Genomic DNA, 14342 nt, shown 5'->3' on the forward strand with positions numbered 1-14342 from the left:
CTTAGAGTCCCACTTGCGTGATACTTGTTGAGCCACCAAGTCTGAGTCACCGAAACATCTTACCCGGCTCAAGCTCATCTCCTTAGCCATCCGAAGACCGTGGAGCAAGGCCTCGTACTCAGCCGCATTGTTAGTGCAAGGAAACATCAACTGGAACACATAATGGAACTTGTCACCTTTAGGGGAAGCCAATACAACTCCAGCCCCCGAGCCTTCCAACTGCCTGGACCCGTCGAAGTGAATAGTCCAATATGTGTTATCCGGCTTCTGCTCGGGCACCTGTGACTCTGTCCAATCATTGATGAAATCCACCAAGGCCTGAGATTTAACAGCAGTGTGTGGCACGTATTTGAGACCATGAGGTCCCAGTTCTATAGCCCACTTAGCAATTCTCCCTGTGGCCTCTCTGTTTTGAATGATATCACCAAGAGGGGCAGAACTGACCACAGTTATGGGATGACCCTGGAAATAATGCTTAAGCTTCCGGCTTGCCATGAACACACCATAAACAAGCTTCTGCCAATGCGGATACCGCTGTTTGGACTCGATGAGGACTTCGCTGACATAATAAACCGGCCGCTGAACCGGATGCTCCTTACCCTCTTCCTTGCGCTCCACCACTATAGCCACACTGACGGCTCGTGTGTTCGCCGCCACATATAATAATAAGGACTCCTTATCAACCGGAGCAGCAAGGACTGGAGGCTCTGCCAGCTGCTTCTTCAACTCCTCAAAGGCGGTATTAGCTGCATCATTCCAGACAAAGTTATCAGTTTTCTTCATCAACTGATATAAGGGCATGGCCTTCTCACCCAAACGGCTTATAAACCGGCTTAAAGCAGCGATGCGACCCGCCAAGCACTGAACGTCATTTATACACGCCGACTTAGCCAGGGAGGTGATGGCCTTGATCTTCTCCGGGTTAGCCTCAATGCCTCTGTCAGAAACCAAGAAACCCAAGAGTTTGCCTGCAGGAACACCAAAGACACACTTGGCCGGGTTAAGCATCATCTTGTAGACCCGGAGATTATCAAAGGTTTCTCTCAAATCATCTATCAGGGTTTCCTCTTTTATGGACTTAACCACAATATCATCCACAAAAGCATGAACATTACATCCAATCTGTTTATGAAGACAGTTCTGCACGCAACGCTGATAAGTCGCCTGTGCACACTTGAGTCCAAAGGGCATGGATACATAGCAGAAGGCTCCAAAGGGAGTGATGAACGCCGTCTTCTCCTGGTCCTTAACCGCCATTTTAATCTGATGATATCCAGAATAAGCGTCCAGAAAACTTAAACGCTCACAACCGGCCGTAGCATCAATAATTTGATCAATACGGGGAAGGGCAAAAGGATCAGCCAGACACGCCTTATTTAAGTCCGTGTAGTCCACACACATCCGCCAAGTGCCGTTCTTCTTGAGTATGAGCACCGGGTTAGCTAACCATTCTGGGTGAAAAACTTCAACAATAAACCCGGCCGCCAAGAGCCGGGCCACCTCTTCACCAATAGCTTTCCGCCTATCTTCATTAAACCGCCGAAGGAACTGCCTGACCGGCTTAAATTTCGGATCAACATTGAGAGTGTGCTCAGCGAGTTCTCTAGGTACACCTGGCATGTCAGAAGGTTTCCATGCGAAGATGTCCCTATTCCCACGGATGAACTCGATGAGCGCGCTTTCCTATTTTGGATCCAGATTGGCACTGATGCTAAACTGCTGAGATGAGTCACCTGGAACAAAATCAACAAGTTTAGTCTCATCAGCCGATTTAAATTTCATTGCCGGCTCTTGCTCTGTAGTTGGCTTTTTCAGAGAGGTCATATCTGTTGGATCAACATTGTCTTTGTAAAACTTCAACTCCTCTGTTGCACAAACAGATTCTGCATAAGCCGCATCACCTTCCTCACACTCCAGAGCCACTTTCCGGCTGCCGTGAACCGTAATGGTCCCATTGTGACCCGGCATCTTGAGCTGTAAGTACACATAACACGGCCGTGCCATGAACTTGGCGTAAGCCGGCCATCCAAATATAGCATGGTATGGACTTCTTATCTTGACCACCTCAAAGGTCAATTTTTCCACCCTGTAGTTGTTTTCATCTCCGAAGGCCACTTCCAATTCGATCTTGCCGACTGGATAAGCCGACTTACCAGGTACCACACCATGGAAGATAGTGTTTGACTGGCTGAGGTTCTTATCAACCAACCCCATACGGCGAAAAGTCTCATAATAGAGGATGTTGATGCTGCTGCCTCCATCCATGAGCACCTTTGTGAACTTATATCCTCCCACTTGAGGAGCCACCACTAAGGCCAAGTGGCCCGGGTTATCCACCCGGGGAGGGTGATCCTTCCTAGTCCACACTATAGGCTGCTCAGACCACCGCAAGTAACGCGGAACTGCCGGCTCAACAGCATTCACCGCCCTCTTATGAAGCTTCTGATCTCGCTTACAGAGACTGGTGGTAAACACATGATACTGTCCACCGCTAAGCTGCTTTGGATTGGTCTGATAACCCCCCTGCTGCTGTTGATGGCCCTGGTTAGACTGCTGACTAAAGCCCCCTTGACCGTTCTGAGTATTAGAATTTGAGCCGCCGCCCGGGCCATGAAAGCCGCCGGTGCCTGAGCCGCCGCCCGGGCCATTGTTGCCGTTGAAGGTGTTGGAATTCTTAAAGGCTTTCATGATTGCACAGTCCTTCCATAGATGAGTCGCTGGCTTCTCCCTAGAGCCATGCCTTGGACAAGGCTCATTCAACAGCTGCTCCAGCGTCGGGTCTGACCCGCCGCCTCGGGGAGGTGGCCTTCCTTTGCGTCGCTGATTGTTCCCCTGCGAGCTGGTGTTGGCCACGAACTCTAGGCTGCCATCCGCCTTACGCTTGCCACCACCTTGGTTCCCCGGGTTAGGCTGATGACCCTTGCCATTACCGTTCTTCTTTCCCTTCCCTGTCCTTTCATCATCTGAAGGGGGATCCTTGGTACCATCAGAATCGGCGTACTTGACAAGAGCCGCCATTAGTGTACCCATACCATTGCAGTCGCGCTTAAGCCGCCCGAGTTTCATTTTCAGGGGCACGAAGCGACAATTCTGTTCCAACATTAAGACTACAGAGCCGGCATCCATCTTATCAGATGAATGTATTATTTCCTTAACCCGGCGAACCCAATGTGTCGTAGATTCACCCTCCTGCTGCTTACAGTTAGTCAAATCCAGAATTGACATAGACTTCCTACAGGTATCCTTGAAGTTTTGGATGAAACGGGCCTTCAGCTCAGCCCAAGACCCGATGGAATTCGGTGGTAGCCCTTTCAACCAAGTACGGGCAGTGCCATCTAACATCATGGTGAAGTACTTGGCCATTGCCGCCTCACTGACCTCCAGTAGTTCCATGGCCATCTCGTAACTCTCGATCCAGGCTGCGGGTTGTAAGTCAGCCGTGTAATTAGGCACCTTCCTAGGGCCTTTGAAGTCCTTAGGTAGACGTTCATTACGGATAGCTGGCACTAAACAAGGGACACCCCCGGTCCTGGTAGGGATACCCACGTCGACGGAAGTCGTCGGATAAGCCGGGGGGGTCTGGTAAGCCGTCAATTGAGGCACTTGCTCCGCCTCTTGCCGCGCTCTGTCCTGGTCTGCTGCGTGAAAGGCTCCATTATGAGCCGGGCCATGGCCAGGAGGCGGGTCATGGCGTCGGACGTTACTTGAGCCGGTCGCTGAGACCATGTGTCTGCTATAACTCGGGCTCCGGCCTGGACGAGGGGTCGAGTGGACCCTGTCCCGGCTATAGGAGTACGCCTCTTGCTGCGCCAGTGCTGTCTGAAGGAGTTCCCTGACCCGGCGGGTTTCAATAGCCGTCGGAGAGTCGCCGTCAACTGGGAGAGCCGCCAGCCGTGCTGCCGCAGCGACCATGTTCTCCAGCGGGTTATTGTAATGACCCGGGTGTATTGGCACGTACTGAGGCGGGGCAGGGGGCACCTGGGGAGGCCCCATCACTCGTGGCTGAATAGGAGTTCCAGACCCGGGCACTATGACCCCTGGCGGGTTACTAGACCCTGCACCTGGCGTGTTGAAGAGGTTGCGTGGATCGTAAACTGGAGGGAGTCGAGATTGGGTCTTTTGATGCCTCCTTCTCATGACCTCATTGGACGCGTTCTGATCCATCGCGAGTTGGAAGGACTGCGCCTGGATCAGCTGAGTTTGGGCATCGAGAGCCGCCCTCTCCGCAGCCATCCTGATCCCTTCCGCTGCGAGATCCTCCTTAGCTTTCACTAGATCCAATTTTAACTGTGCCACCTCCGCATCGTGCTGAGCTTGATCTGCCGGGTCAACCGTGGCGGTTAACAGAGCCGTCATCTTGTCCGTGAGATCCATCAGCACCTGAGCCGGAGAAGGCACCAGGCTTTCCGCTCCAGCAGCAGGGTTCTGAACAGGCTGCGCACCGGCCATAAAGATTCCGACCCGGCTTGGCGGCTCAAATAGGTCCGGAATACTGTCACCATCGGAACAACCCATGAGCCTGCCATCTTGAAGTTGATACAACGAGTTTGACTCATCGGTGGCCGACTCGCCGTTAGAGCCGGCGGCCGTCTCATCACCAGATCCAGATCGATCAGAGAGTCCTCCATGGATACACCCCACAAAAGCATGCCTTAAGGCAGGCCGGGCCCGGGCGGGTCGCGCACGCTGAGCCGTCTCGACGAGATCGGCGCAGAGGCCCGGCTTAGGGCCCGGCTCACCAATCTTGCCAATGAAAACATGAATTCCGCCGAAGGGGACCCGGTACCCGTACTCAATTGAGCCGGCGTCGGGGACCCAGTTTGCATCGTCAATGTAGAGCTTGCCGCGATGACTCTTGGTCATCCGGCCCACAGCGTATCCCTTGAGCCCTTCGAAGCTGCCATTCAAGAACTCAAATCCACCGTGCGCTGGCCCCACGGTGGGCATCAACTGTCGTGGAATTGTCACGGCAGATGTCCTCGAGCTAGGACTTAGTCGTGGAACCATCGCAGCTAGGAAGCTTAAAGGGGTTAAGCGGGACAAGGAATACGAGGGTTTATACTGGTTCGGCCCCTTGCGGTGAAGGTAAAGCCTACGTCCAGTTTGAGGTGGTATTGATTAGGGTTTCGATAACCAGGGAGCTAAATCGCTATGCCTGGCTCTCGATGAGATTGTTCCTCTCCCTAAACCGCTGCCGGGTCGTCCCTTTATATAGGGAGGCCGACGCCCAGCAGCTCTCAGAGTCCCGGCCAGCTCATAAGAGTGTCCGGCTCGGACTCTCAACTATCCTTGCCTTACACCACAAGTTCTAGCATAATAATGATTGCAATTACGGGCTTTAAGCCATATCTGGGTCTTAAGCCCATCTTTGGCTGACCGTCTTCAGGCTTGGCGCCGGGCTTCTGGCAATGACCATATGAGTAACCCGGCCCCTCCTGGCGGGTGACTCTAAGGTCTATATCCTCAACAGTAAGCATATGAATAAGCAGAGAAATTCTTCGAGGACTTATGAACATAATGGTTAGAAGAATAATGCTCATATTCATAGCCCTTAGCTCTTCCCTGTGAAACAGACACTAGTAGAAAACAGGGCATAGGTCACAGGGCAGTTTTCACATTAGCCCCGGTTCAGTCACGAACCGGGACCCATGGGGGCATTCGTCCCGGTTCGTGAGCCAAACAGGGCATAGATTTTTCCTAAGGGGGTAGGTGTTGTGACACCCAAAATTTTATTTGGCCTTTTCAAAACTTTTACTTGATTTGAGGGAGGTGATTAAATTTTTTTTCTCCTAAAGAACTCTCCCTCTCAATATATTTCTTTTATGGCTAGTGCTTCATTTCTGGATTCACTCAAAACTTGATTTTTGTCTTGGAGGTTTTCCTCTTTTATTTGGACTCAAACCAAAATGTTTTTCTCTTGGGAAAATGCCTTTTTAAAATTTCTTGAAAAAGGCACTATAGCTTTTGGAATGATCCTTTGCCACTTTCAAAAATTCCTCTTGCCATGACCCAAGGGTAAATCCCCTCCCTTAAACCTTCCCTCATCTTTGGATCATGATTTGCATCTAATCCAGCAAGTTGAACCTCCCCATATGATTATTTTCCATTTAAATCTTATCAAAACAATTTCTGTCTTCTATTCTAGCCCTTGGAGATTTACAAAGGAGCTACCATTTCTGTTTTGATTTTTTCCTCCAAACCTTTTCCCCATCCTAGTCCTTTGAACCCTCAACCAAGATCCATGAAGATCCACTGGTCTTCAGTTCAAAATTTTCAAACTATACTCACTGCAAGTTTGGACCAGATTTGTCAAATTTGGTGCATTGAGAGGTCACCTCACCAAATCCCAGCCCCAGGAAAAATTTGGTGCATTGAGAGGTCACGTTATCGTTCTTCCCCTTTCCGTGCTACCACATGTCTTTTTGTCAGGATGCGGTTTAGTAAGTTGGTAACCTCTTTCCATGTACACACCAAACAGAGGGGGCGGGATGATGGTTCCATGGCCCTGGATTAAAGCCAGTCATCCGGTCAGGGGCATGGGTGTTTCCGGTTGGGACCGAGAGGGGGGGCACGCCCTTAGAGCGCGCGTATAGAAATTTGATCCCATGCTACGCGAGGTTGTAGCCTCCCCGTCTCAAGGTTTTTCTTGAACGTTGGCCGAGGGTGATTCCTGGCATCGGAATGTTAAATGGGTGTGTACTGGTTAGACGTGTTTCTTCCAAAACACCATAAACGGAACTAGTCCCCGTGACTACTGAAATCCGTTCGCTGTGGTTAAAGTACAAACTCTGCAGAGTCAAATCCTTCGAAGTCATCGTATCTATGATCAAGTAGAGTGATCAGTATACCCATATCTATCCTCGTGAAACTTATCCCCGGTGAACAAGCTCAAGTGGTAAACCTAGTTAAATTGTTATTCCTGTGGATGGACTAACCTTTTATTTATCTCGTACTTGTAATGATTTATATTCTCGAGCCACTAAATTATCGAGCTATGATATAAGCCCTTTATGTGATGTCGCTCAGACGTCCGACTGTGGCATGCTTGCCTTTTACTTTCAATATGAGCCCTTTATGTGATGTCGCTCAGACGTCCGACTGTGGCATGTTTGTCTTTTATTTCCTGTTATAAGCCCTTTATGTGGTGTCGCCTTGACGCCCGACTGCGGCATTGTATTCCTTGCATTTTCCTCTCGAGGAGTCATTCAGACCCTCGTTTGGCACCCAGTATATTATTTTGTTGCATTTTCCTCTTGAGGAGTCATTTAGACCCTCGTTTGGCACCCAGTATATTATTTTGTTGCATTTTCCTCTCGAGGAGTCATTCAGACCCTCCCTTGGCACCCAGTATATTATTTTGTTGCATTTTCCTCTCGAGGAGTCATTCAGACCCTCGCTTGGCACCCAGTATATTATTTGTTGCATTTTCCTCTCGAGGAGTCATTTAGACCCTCGTTTGGCACACGGTAAACTATTTTGGGATTTCGGGAGGACTACCGCCCGACTTCTCTTTTATTTTCGTGCAGTATTATCTCTATGTCTGAGTGCGCTTGTTAACCTGTTCTTATGCATCATGTTTACATTTGTTATATCTTATGTCCGAACTGTCTTGCGAGTACTTTCATAGTACTCACCTGGCTTGTTGATTTGGCCAGATGTTGACGAAGGCGATCCCTTGGATGAAGAGTTTGATAGTGCGTCCGACGCCTAGGGGAGTCCCAGTCAGCCCTGTGCGATCCCGGATAACGGTCACTTGTATTGTATACGCTTCCGCCACCTGCAATAAGTCTCCTCGAGCCTCACTCCATCGCTCGAAGAGCTGTAGTCTTCAGGAGTCATATCACCCGCTCCGCTGGGATATTTCCACCACCGTTGTTATCGTGAGTTAGTAGTTATGCCACCCTAGCCGCCGTCTTGTTTTATCGGCGTGCTTGTAATAATTGTTGGGCAGTCCCCGCTCAACCTTGTATTATATTCAGTACTCCTGGTATTTTTTTTCTTCTGTGACCAAGATATTGTCTACCAGTGAGAAGGAATTCTTCTTTACTGGTCCGTAAAAGGGATTGGTCTCTCAATAAATATTTTATTGAAAAACCGGTCGTGACATCCCGTCTTCACCGCCGTCGACCGCCCGCGCCGATCTCGTCGCCGGCAACACCGTGGTGAGCCTCTTGTTCTTATCTTCTTTTTGAAAGAAAAAAATTCTTACTTTAGATAGATACTTGTCTAATTTTCTTACTATTTTATTCCTTCTTATTACATAGTGCGATGGTTTTGGTATCCGCCCCCGTCGGCCCTCGTCCTGTCTATGATTCGGATGTGGTATATATTATCTTTTTATAACTATTTGATTCATTTATTGTTTATGACAAATATACCGACCAGCGTGACATAGATTTTATTTATCTAGGAGGTGGTTGAAGCGGAAATTCTAACCGACCCTATTGTCGAGAGGTTAAATTTAGTTGAAGAAGAAAACAATTACTTGAAGGAAAAAATAAAAAAAATTGAGGAGGAGAAGCTGATATTGGAGTTGCATGTTGCGGATGTCGTCGATGATCACAAGATCAAGATGGATGCAATGCGCTTGAAGATTAGAAAGATTAGAGAATATGCCATTCATACCGAGGCTTGGTATCATTAGGCCGTTGGATCAATTGTTACCTTGGTTGCGATTATGATCGCATTTGTTTTCGCATTGAAATGTTTTACATAGTTTCAATGTATGGTTTAATTAATTAGATGCTCTGGAGAGCTATATATGTTGTTAGATGAGAACTATGTATGTACTTTGGTTCTAATGTGATGATGAACTTCTATTAATTTGGTCACTTAATTATCTATTCATGATGTTCTGTAATGGTTTTTGACACACTTAATTATATATAATGCACGCAGATGAACCGGCAATGGATGTACGGTGACAGACACACCTCCGAGTACATTAAGGGCGTGCATGATTTTCTCGAAGTGGCTGAGGCAAACAAGCAGAATGGTTTTATGTGTTGTCCATGCCCTACATGTGGGAATACGAAGTCTTACTCTGACCGGAAAATCCTTCATGCCCACCTGCTTTACAAGGGTTTCATGCCACACTATAATGTTTGGACGAGGCACGGAGAAATGGGGGTTATGATGGAAGACGGCGAAGAAGAAGAGGACGATGACAACTATGTGCCCCCTGAATACGGTGATGCAACAATGGGGGAAGCTGCTGAAGATCAAGAGGAACCAGACGATGTGCCCAATGATGCTGCAAGGGGGGAAGCTGCTGAAGATCAAGAGGAACCAGTGCCCGATGATGATGATCTCCGCCGGGTCATTGTAGATGCAAGGACGCAATGCGAAAGTCAAAAGGAGAAGCTGAAGTTCGATCGCATGTTAGAGGATCACAAAAAAGGGTTGTACCCCAATTGCGAAGATGGCAACACAAAGCTCGGTACCGTACTGGAATTGCTGCAGTGGAAGGCAGAGAATGCTGTGCCTGACAAAGGATTTGAGAAGCTATTGAAAAATATTGAAGAAGAAGCTTCCAAAGGATAACGAATTGCCCGACAGTACATACGCAGCAAAGAAGGTCGTATGCCCTCTAGGATTGGAGGTGCAGAAGATACATGCATGCCCTAATGACTGCATCCTCTACCGCGGTGCGTACAAGGATCTGAACGCATGCCCGGTATGCGGTGCATTGCGGTATTAGATCAGACGAGATGACCCTGGTGATGTTGACGGCGAGCCCCCCAGGAAGAGGGTTCCTACGAAGGTCATGTGGTATGCTCCTATAATACCACGGTTGAAACGTCTGTTCAGAAACGAAGAGCATGCCAAGTTGATGCGATGGCACAGTGAGGACCGTAAGAAAGACGGGAAGTTGAGAGCACCCGCTGACGGGTCGCAGTGGAGAAAAATCGAGAGAAAGTACTGGGCTGAGTTTGCAGCTGACCCAAGGAACGTATGGTTTGGTTTAAGCGCGGATGGCATTAATCCTTTCGGGGAGCAGAGCAGCAATCACAGCACCTGGCCCGTGACTCTATGTATGTATAACCTTCCTCCTTGGATGTGCATGAAGCGGAAGTTCATTATGATGCCAGTTCTCATCCAAGGCCCTAAGCAACCCGGCAACGACATTGATGTGTACCTAAGGCCATTAGTTGAAGAACTTTTACAGCTGTGGAATGGAAACGGTGTACGTATGTGGGATGAGCACAAACAGGAGGAATTTAACCTGCACGAGTTGCTGTTTGTAACCATCAACGATTGGCCCGCTCTCAGTAACCTTTCAGGACAGACAAACAAGGGATACCACGCATGCACGCACTGTTTAGATGACACTGAAAGTATATACCTGGACAAAAGCAGGAAGAATGTGTACCTGGGCCATCGTCGATTTCTTCCGACCAACCATCAATGTCGAAAGAAAGGCAAGCATTTCAAAGGCGAGGCAGATCACCGGAAGAAGCCCGCCATGCGTACCGGTGATCACGTACTTGCTATGGTCAATGATTTACACGTAATCTTTGGAAAGGGTCCCGGCGGACTAGCTGTTCCGAATGACGTTGAGGGACACGCACCCATGTGGAAGAAGAAATCTATATTTTGGGACCTACCCTACTGGAAAGAGCTAGAGGTCCGCTCTTCAATCGACGTGATGCACGTGACGAAGAACCTTTGCGTGAACCTGCTAGGCTTCTTGGGCGTGTATGGGAAGACAAAAGATACACCTGAGGCACGGGAGGACCTGCAACGTTTGCACGAAAAAGACGGCATGCCTCCGAAGCAGTATGAAGGTCCTGCCAGCTACGCTCTTACGAAAGAAGAGAAAGAAATCTTCTTTGAATGCCTGCTCAGTATGAAGGTCCCGACTGGCTTCTCGTCGAATATAAAGGGAATAATAAATATGCCAGAGAAAAAGTTCCAGAACCTAAAGTCTCATGACTGCCACGTGATTATGACGCAACTGCTTCCGGTTGCATTGAGGGGGCTTCTACCGGAAAACGTCCGATTAGCCATTGTGAAGCTATGTGCATTCCTCAATGCAATCTCTCAGAAGGTGATCGATCCAGAAATCATACCAAGGCTAAGGAGTGATGTGGCGCAATGTCTTGTCAGTTTCGAGCTGGTGTTCCCACCATCCTTCTTCAATATCATGACGCACGTCCTAGTTCATCTAGTCGACGAGATTGTCATTCTGGGGCCCGTATTTCTACACAATATGTTCCCCTTTGAGAGGTTCATGGGAGTCCTAAAGAAATATGTCCGTAACCGCGCTAGGCCAGAAGGAAGCATCTCCATGGGCCATCAAACAGAGGATGTCATTGGGTTTTGTGTTGACTTCATTCCTGGCCTTGAGAAGATAGGTCTCCCTAAATCGCGGTATGAGGGGAGACTGACTGGAAAAGGCACGCTTGGAGGGGGGAACTCAATAATATGCAGGGACGGATATTCTTGGTCTGAAGCACACTACACAGTTCTACAGAACTCTACCTTGGTGACCCCGTATGTCGATGAACACAAGAACAGTCTGCGCTCCAAACACCCGGAGCAGTGTGACGACTGGATTACATGTGAACACATCAGGACTTTCAGCAGTTGGTTGGAAACACGTCTCAGAGGTGACACCACTGTTTGTGATGAGTTGTACTCGTTGTCCAGGGGACCATCTTCGACTGTATTGACTTACAAAGGATACGAGATAAATGGGAATACATTTTACACGATCGCCCAAGATCAAAAGAGCACCAACCAAAACAGCGGTGTCCGCTTTGATGCAGCAACCGAGAGGGGAAAGGACACATATTATGGTTACATAATGGACATATGGGAACTTGACTACGGACATGATTTTAAGGTCCCTTTGTTTAAGTGCAAATGGGTCAATCTGTCAGGAGGCGGGGTACAGGTAGACCCACAGTACGGAATGACAACAGTGGATCTGAACAATCTTGGGTACACTGACGAACCGTTCGTCCTAGCCAATGATGTGGCACAGGTTATCTATGTGAAGGACATGTCTACCAGACCGAGGAAAAGAAAAGATAAGGAAGCGAATACATCATACGATGAGCCAAAGCGGCACATAGTTCTTTCAGGAAAAAGGGACATTGTGGGAGTGGAGGGCAAGACAGACATGTCTGAAGATTATGAAAAGTTTCATGAAATTCCTCCCTTCAAAGTCAAGGCTGACCCAAGCATCCTGATAAACGATGAAGATTATCCATGGTTACGGCGCAATAAGCAAATGACACAAGCGAAGAAAAAGTGAAGACTTTCTCCCGCAACTATTATGATGATAGCATGCCAACTTTGTAATAGACGAGTATGATACCATTGTCCGTTTTGTACAAGAAGTGCATCTAGTTTTTGCCGTAACCCTCTCAACTTTCTTGCACATGCTATGTGGATGAAATGATGATACCATGCCAACTTTCAACCTTTTCAGAGTTCATTTGAAATGCTTTATAAGCCCTGAGTGCAGAGAGGTTAGGCCCGTAAGCCTGCTTTAGAGAGGAGCTCGACAGCTCAGGCGCACCGCACCTTATAAACAGGTGCGGCTCTCTCTTAGCTAGCGAGGTGGGACTAAACTCACCACCACGCCGCTGTGCAAGGCCATTGGTCCCGGTTGGTGGCACGAACCGGGACCAATTCCACCCTTTGGTCCCTGTTGGTGCCACGAACCGGTACTAATGAGGCTGTGGCCCCACGAGCACCTTTAGTACCTGTTCGTGGCACGAACCGGTACTAGAGTTTCTTACTAGCTAAGCAGTTTTTTAGTCCCACCTCGCTAGCTGAGAGGCACTAGGAGCGGTTTATAAGCCCTGAGTGCAGAGACGATGAAGAAGAGGCGCAATGCTCACGTTGCTTAGCTTCAAGCCTTGAGGAATAAGGTAGACTGCATCGAGCTATGTGCAGTGCAGTCTACACTATTCCGAAAGGCTTGAAGCAAATCAACGCGCATTGCGCCTCTTTTTTATTTTTAATCATTAAAAGCAAAAAGAATTTTCATAAAGAACTTTTTTTGATAGAAACTTAATAGCAGAAAGAATTATCATAAAGTAAAATAAATAAGTAATTAGAAACAAAATAAAATAAAATAAATAAGTTTTTTGTTGTAAGTAGAAATAAAACAAAATAAATATAGCAAAAAAGAAAATAAAAAAACTAAATACAGCAAAAAGAATTTTCATAAAGAACTAATGGCACTAATAGAAAGTTTATATGTTTTCTAAAACTAATGGCACTAACAGACAGTTTATAATTTTGCTGACCTAAAAGCAAAAAGAATTAAAAAATAAAGCAAAAAACAAAAGAAAATAAATAATGCAAAAAATTTAAAAAACTGCCACCTATTGGGCCACCACGGCCTGAATACGACTAGAAACCCAACCTGGGCCAGGATTCAGGCCCGCAGAAGGCCCAATAGGCCAACAGACAGCACAGTGTGACATTAGGCCCGTAAGCCTGCATTTGAGAGGAGCTCGAGAGGGCAGCCGCAGTGGAGCTTATAAACCACTCCGAGCCCCTCTCAACTAGCGAGGTGGGACTAAACTTTTGGCCGCGGGCAGCGCAAGGCCTTTGGTCCCGGTTGGTGGCACCAACCGGGACCAATGCCCCCCCTTTAGTCCCGGTTGGTGCCACCAACCGGGACCAAAGGCCGCCGCTTCCCGCCCTTTGGGCTGCTGAAAACTGACCTTTGGTCCCGGTTGGTGGCACCAACCGGGACTAATGCCCACCTTTAGTCCCGGTTGGTGCCACGAACCGGGACTAAAGGCTTTGCTATATAAGTCCACACTTAGGAAATTTTCGACATACCTCGCCAGTTGCCCCCGACGCCGCCAGGCTGCCCGTGCTCGCCGTCGCCGCCCGCTCCTCATCGCCGTCGCCCCGCGCCCTTGCCTCGACGGGTCGCCGCCCGGTGCTCGTCGCCGTCGCCCTGCCCCCACGCGCCGCCCCGCCTCGTGCTCCCCTGCTCGCGCGCGCCGCCTCGGCGCCCCGAGCCCCCCTGCCCGGCCCGCGCGTGCTCGCCGGCGCCCTCGCCGCCCCGCCCCGTCCCGGCCCCGTGCGCCGGCGCCCTCGCCCCCCCGCCCCCGCCGTCGCCATCGTCCTAGCCGCCCCCGCTGTGAGAGCCGCCGCCCCGGCTCTGTTTTTTTATTTTTATTAGTTTAATTTTTTTGTTCATATGTGATGTATATGTGTATGTGGCTATAATGTATATGTGAACAAAAAAAATTTGTATGTATGTAGATGTTCAAAATGTATGAATATATATGTCAAAAATGTTTTTTTGTTCATAGAAAGTTTTTTGTTCATATATAGAAAGTTTTTATATATGACAATGGATATAT

The sequence above is a fragment of the Triticum aestivum genome, chromosome 5D, assembly GCF_018294505.1.
Source record: "Triticum aestivum cultivar Chinese Spring chromosome 5D, IWGSC CS RefSeq v2.1, whole genome shotgun sequence".
NCBI classification, from domain to species: domain Eukaryota; kingdom Viridiplantae; phylum Streptophyta; class Magnoliopsida; order Poales; family Poaceae; genus Triticum; species Triticum aestivum.